This window comes from Cebus imitator, unplaced genomic scaffold (genome assembly GCF_001604975.1).
Source record: "Cebus imitator isolate Cc_AM_T3 unplaced genomic scaffold, Cebus_imitator-1.0 Scaffold134, whole genome shotgun sequence".
Classification (NCBI taxonomy): Eukaryota; Metazoa; Chordata; class Mammalia; order Primates; family Cebidae; genus Cebus; species Cebus imitator.
In genome coordinates, this window is record NW_016107449.1 from 3,301,563 (window position 1) to 3,307,618 (window position 6,056).

Consider the following 6,056-nt stretch of genomic DNA (forward strand, 5'->3'; position numbering starts at 1 on the left):
AATTCTCCAGTCCCAATGTTTTAATTTTTATTTTTAATGACATCTAGCTCTTGGGTAAATTTCTTTTTTGTACCCTGAATTGTTGCTGCAATTTGTTTGGCTTATGTTTTAGAATTCTAATGAATTCTAAAAATTGAATTGAATTCTAAAAATTTAGTTGAATTAATCTAAAAAAGAAGTTCACATTGAGCTTCTTTAGTATCAATATTTTTGAATTCTTTTTTGAGGATTTTATAAATTTCTTTCTATCAAGTTCTATTGCTGGAGAATTATTGTGTTTATCTGGAGATGCCATATTTCCTTGCTTTTTCATGTATCCGCTCTCTTTACACTGATAATCTTTGCAACTGGTGCAATGGTCACTTCTTCCAATTTTTTCCAGTTGCTTTTGTAAAGGAAAACATTTTCTTGGAGATGTATCTATAATGTTGGTCAGGTACAGCATCTTGGCTTTGATTCTGGACCTGAGTAGTAGTGTGGTTTCTGTGTGATTTCTTCAGCTGCGAACAGCATCAGTCATGTCTAGAATTTCTTGGCAGCTTAGCGTGTAGTTGTTAATGGAGGGTGTGGTGAAGTTTTGTGAGGAAGTGGAATGCCAAATAGGCCAGTCCTCAAGCCCCAGTGGTGTCAGCAGTGAACTAAGTGTGACTGTCCTTGAGCTCCAGAGTGGCACATGCTGACACCGGTGTTACTGAGTCCAGACACCCCAATTATTCAGCCTCCAGATGGCTTGTTTGTGTGCTGGGAATGTGAGCAGTGGGTTGGGCAGTTGAGCAGGTTCTTGATCCCTTAGGCAGCTGGTGTGATATGGTCAAAGGCAGTAGCAGTGGTTGGACAACCTGGGACCCAAGCAGTCTGTGCTGATATAGGCAGTGGCTGTCATGGGTTGGACGAACTGGTCCCCAGTTCCTCAGGTGAAGCAATTAGGTGGTCAGCTGTGGTGGTAGTGGCTACTTGCATGGGCTTGATCTCAGACCCCAGGAGAATTGCTCAGGTGCCACCCATGGTAGAATGGGCTGGGTGATCCCCAGGTCCACAGACAGTATGCTCTGGCCAAGGGATGGAAAGTAGAGTTAGGCCAGGTAGACCTGTTCGCAGGCTCCCCAGTGGTACATGCAGGCACTACCTGTGATAAGCATGGTTGGGTTAATCCCTCAGCTGCTGGCAGAATGCTCAGGTCAGTGTGGCAGTGGCTGTGCTGTGGCCCTGTTACTGGGAGGTACAGAGTTGCTTTCTTTAGGAGCAGCCATAGGCAGGAAGCTGGAGACATGAGCTTTGCTCATGCTTTTGCTCATGCTGCAGCATCCCACAGTGAAAGTGGTGATTACAGGTAGTGGAATTTTTCCTTAGGCATGTGTAAATGAACAGCTGCTTCTCTGATGGGGCAGCAAAATTAATGCCAAAGACTGCCACCTCAGCCCTTGCAAGGGCCACAAAACCCAGTCTGGTGGGAGCTGGGGTCTCAAGATAAGGCTGTTCTTCAGTTGCTTAAGACTTGGGGTTTGTGAGACCTAGCATGAGCTCCCTCTCTACAGAAATGTCTTCACGCAGTCTTCAGGCAGCTCCCTATGTTAGACTCAGAGCCTGCAAGGGTTGGGGCTCTCCCATGGCAAGGATTAAAGGAGTCAACCATGGGAATGTGTGCCCTTTACCCTTTCCCTACACTAGGGATCCTCTCAAGACTCATAGCTGATCCTGATTGAACAGGCCACCTCACTTTCCTTTCTTTTTTTATTTCAGTGTTTTCCATCACTGCTCTGTTGACTCCCAATGTTCTCTCTTAGATTAGCTATTTGAAGTGTGATTATCTACTCACTATTTTGGCTTCTGGCCATGGAAGAGGTGGGTAATCGATACACCTAGGTACCATCTTGAAACCCTCTCATTCTGCTTCTGTGCATTTTTTTTTCAAGTTTTAGTTATTTGTTATTCAGTGTAATCACCAATAGATTACATTAACATGATTTCATGCATTTAGAGAAGAAATATTTCCTGGTTCAGTGGAAAATTGTGCAGATGGCTTCTGGAAGACCTTCATTTTAAAGCAGCTTTACATTTCAGTTAGTAGTCTGGACGTTCTTTCTTCAGTTTGCTGTAATCTACATTCACTGAGTAGAACTTGTATTGATCATTGGGACTCAGTTTGTCCCAGGGCTCTGGGTTATTCTTTTTGTCCCAGCAAACATCTGGATCGAACAATGCCAGACGCAAGAGATACAGGGCTGTCCACCACCTCCAGCTCCAATAAACACAAAGAGGGGGATCAAGCTCGGATGCTTCTTGGCCTGACCTAAGATGTGGCGGAGCATGTTGGCAGCAGAGACCTCCGATTGGAAAGGAGACAATCAGCCCAGCCACCAGGCCCCAGGCTAAGTAGAATCTCGCTTCTGTGCATTTTTAAGCACAGAGTATAACTTGCTCTAAAATTGTTTTCAGCCCTCTGTTGTTTGTCCAACAGAATTGTTCCCTGTCTTGTAAAGATGAAGAGTGTGTTGAAAAAAGAAGCCCAGGGTGTTAACTAGGAGTTGCAAGTATCAGCCCCTCAATCAAGTATACAAGTCAATATTTCTCATTTGTAGAATTCTTGCACAACAACCTTCTGGAAAACTGAAGACCAAAGACTGATGTGGTCCAGTGGCATTCACTTTGTTGCTTCATCACTTACACTTGTTGGTGGTACTAGCCTAGTTAAAATGGTGGTCCAGGACAGCACTGACCAAACACTGGTGATGGGGTAAGGGAAGGCACCTCCATGATACCTTATATTTATTGAACTTGTGGACTTATCTATCTTCAAATTAAGAATTGAAAAGCTATTTGAGATTCTCATAAAAATAAAATGAGCTAATAAATTTAAAAAACACTTTAGCTCAATGCTTGACACATAGGGAAAGTTCAGTAAAGAATGATGATGATAGTGTTGCTGGTTATTATTATGGGGATGAGTGTGATGATGATGATGTTGTCATGGTGATAGTGAGGATGGAGATAGTGATGGGGAAGATGTAGATTGTTGTGAGAATGGTGGTGATGGTGGTAGCTATGAAAGTGGTGATGATGGGGATATTGATGGAGCCCAGAGCATCTCTCTAGATCTGATGTTAACCACCCTTATCTTAGAAATTGGTGCTGCCCTCTAATTTGGTGGAAGGGTAACAGAGAGAAGGTTGACAGTTCAAACTGAGGAGCCGATTGAGACCCCAAGGGGACTCCCTTGAGCCTTATATATTTCTGGGGTATATTCAAGTTGAGGAAGGATGAAAAGAGATGCACACAGGTCAGTGACATGGCTTCCTCTTGAGATTTGACTTCTCCACTCCTTGTTGTGTGTGCTTCACTCAACAGCATGTCTAGATACCCAGGGGGGAAAATATGTCTGCATTATTCAGTCAAGTATAAAATTAATCTTTGATTTTTCAGCCCTACCCCCAAAAGTTGTCCAGTAAAGCACTGTAGTATAGCAAATGCACCAGCTTTGGAGTCAAGAGACTGAGCGTCATCATTCTCATCTGTAAAATGGCACAAAAAAAACAATGCTAACAGTCTTTCAGGGTTCCTAAAAACACTAATATCTTGTATGCAGAAAAAAGCTATTTCATTATATGTTTATCAGAGAAGAAACCTGAGAACCTTTGCCTTGTAGATTCTCTTCTTACTGTTTCCCTTTGTGCTGCTGTGCATAATCTATTCTGGATAAAATGTTAAAACTCCTGAAGAACTACTTCTCATTAACCCTCCCGAGTCTGGCCACAACCTGCCTCTCCAGAATCATCCCTACCACTCCACACATACACCTTCAGTTTCAGTAAGATCTCAAAATGCTCTGCATCTTCTAAATGTCTTTTCATAGGCAACCCCCTCTGTCTGAAAATACCTTCACCCCTTAGATACCTGGGGAGCCCTCTCCTTCATTCAGTTTTCTGCCCACTCTTGGAAGCTTTAGTTACTTTCTCCTCTCTGCATTATGGGCCCCTGGTATATATTTCCATCAGAGTACTTACTATTAGGTTGGTGCAAAAGTAACTTCGGTTTTTGCCATTGAAAGTAATTGTAAAAACCGCAGTTACCTTTGCACCAACCTAATACATTGACGTATTCATTTGTGAGCCATCTGTTTCTTCACTCTGGGCTTTGAGGCACTTGAGGGGAAGAATGGAGCTCCATATAGTATTTTATTACATGAACCCAATAGATCTAGTATCCACTGAGACCTGACTGTGTTCCAGGCACTGTAGTAAGATGTTTGCATGCATTATCTTGGTTAATCCTTATAAAGCCCTATGAGAGAGTTCCTACCGTTGTCCTTGGTTTACAGATTCATTAAAAATATGTACTGAGCTCTGACTCTGCTTTCACCAAACTTTCATTCTCCTCAGATAGGAGAGGAGAACAGAAAAATAAACAAATGGAAATAAAATATCAAGACACTGGTGCCTGTTATGTGGGGAACACAATAGGGCATAGCATTATAATATCTATTTGAAGTGTGATTATCTCCTCTTCAAGTAATGACCAAATGCTTTTCTAAGTTGGAGGTTAAGAAGCAAGTATCTGAGGAAGTAATGTTTATAGACGCAAGCAACAAAATTTAGTCATGCAGGCTGGGCATGGTGGCTCACGCCTGTAATCCCAGCATTTAGGGAGGCTGAGGCAGCTGTATCACCTGAGGTCAGGAGATCAAGATCAGCCTGGCCAACATGGTGAAACCCCATATCTACTGAAAATATAAAAATTATCTGGGCATGGTGGCAGGCACCTGTAATCCCAGCTACTCAGGAGGCCGAGGCAGGAGAATTGCTTGAACCCAGGAAGCAGAGATTGCACTAAGCTGATCGCACCACTGCACTCCAGCCTGGGCAATACAGCAAGACTCTGTCTCAAAAAAAAAAAAAAAAAAAAAAAAAAAAACTGTCAGTCCTGCCAAGATCTGGGGGATGAGCAGGGAGAACATTCCAGACAGGAAATTGCAAGTGCAAGTGCAAAGTCCCAGAGGTAGGAAAGAACTTGATATGTTTGAGGAATGGAAAGAAGTCCAGGATGACTGGTCTTTATCTAGGAGATAAAGCCAGGGGAAAGACTAAGCTAGGTCAGGAAGAGCCTTGTAGAATAGGTGAAAAACATGGAGAGGTATTGTTGAGCCTTAATCTGGAGAAACACATGCTGTGACTTCCATTTCTTAAAGGATTGCCTTGACTTCTGGGAGAGAAAGGAATTTGGAAGGGAAAATGTGTAGGAAGGGAGACAGTGTGAAGGTAGACTCAACCACACGATCATATGGTGATAAGAAGCCTGGGTATCTTGGACGAAAGTGACAGTGACTAACATGGACAACCATTTAACCGTTTAGAGAGTACTCAATTTGTACCAAGCACTGAACTAAGTACAGTCCACTTATTACGTTGTTTACTTCTCATGAAACCACAGTGACAGGCATCGATTTTGCTGCTCACTCACAGATGAGGAAGCTGCGACAAAGAGGCTAATAATATGACCAAAGTCACATGAGGATGTGATGGAGTCAGCATTTAGATAAAGCAAGGTCTTCCCTAAACTGGACTTCAGTCAGTAAACCAGAAGGACGGTCAATTATGTAATTATTAGTAATGGCAAGATCAAGGATGTGAGCGAGGGGCTGGGTAAAATATTCATCAGGAAATAGATAGATGGAGGAATAATAAATAATAAAAGCAAGCATTTCTCAAATACCTACATGCACCAGATCCCTTGCACATATTATCTCATATAATCCTTATTAGACCTATGCAAAAATTTGAGCTATTAACCACTGCTTATAGATGAGAAAAATGTGAGAGATTAAATAAACCAGTCAAATGTTGCTCCATCACTGTCAGCATTAAATGGGCAATATGTGCAAATCACCCAGCAGCAGATAATAGGTATCAGATAAATAGATATTCTCATGTATTAATTAGAGAGGTGCCTGTGATATGTCTTTGCTTTTGCTGGTTCTTTCCTTAAACACTATTTCTACTGCCATGAAATGATAAATTAAAAGAGTCAGTATTGGCCGGGCGCATGCTCATTCCTGCAATCCC

At 42.3% G+C, this 6,056-nt stretch overlaps 1 pseudogene; it reads right to left on the reverse strand.

Moving 5' to 3' along the window:
- Window positions 1–1,900: 1,900 nt before the first annotated feature.
- LOC108313209 lies at window positions 1,901–2,376 on the reverse strand (annotated as a pseudogene).
- Window positions 2,377–6,056: the final 3,680 nt, after the last annotated feature.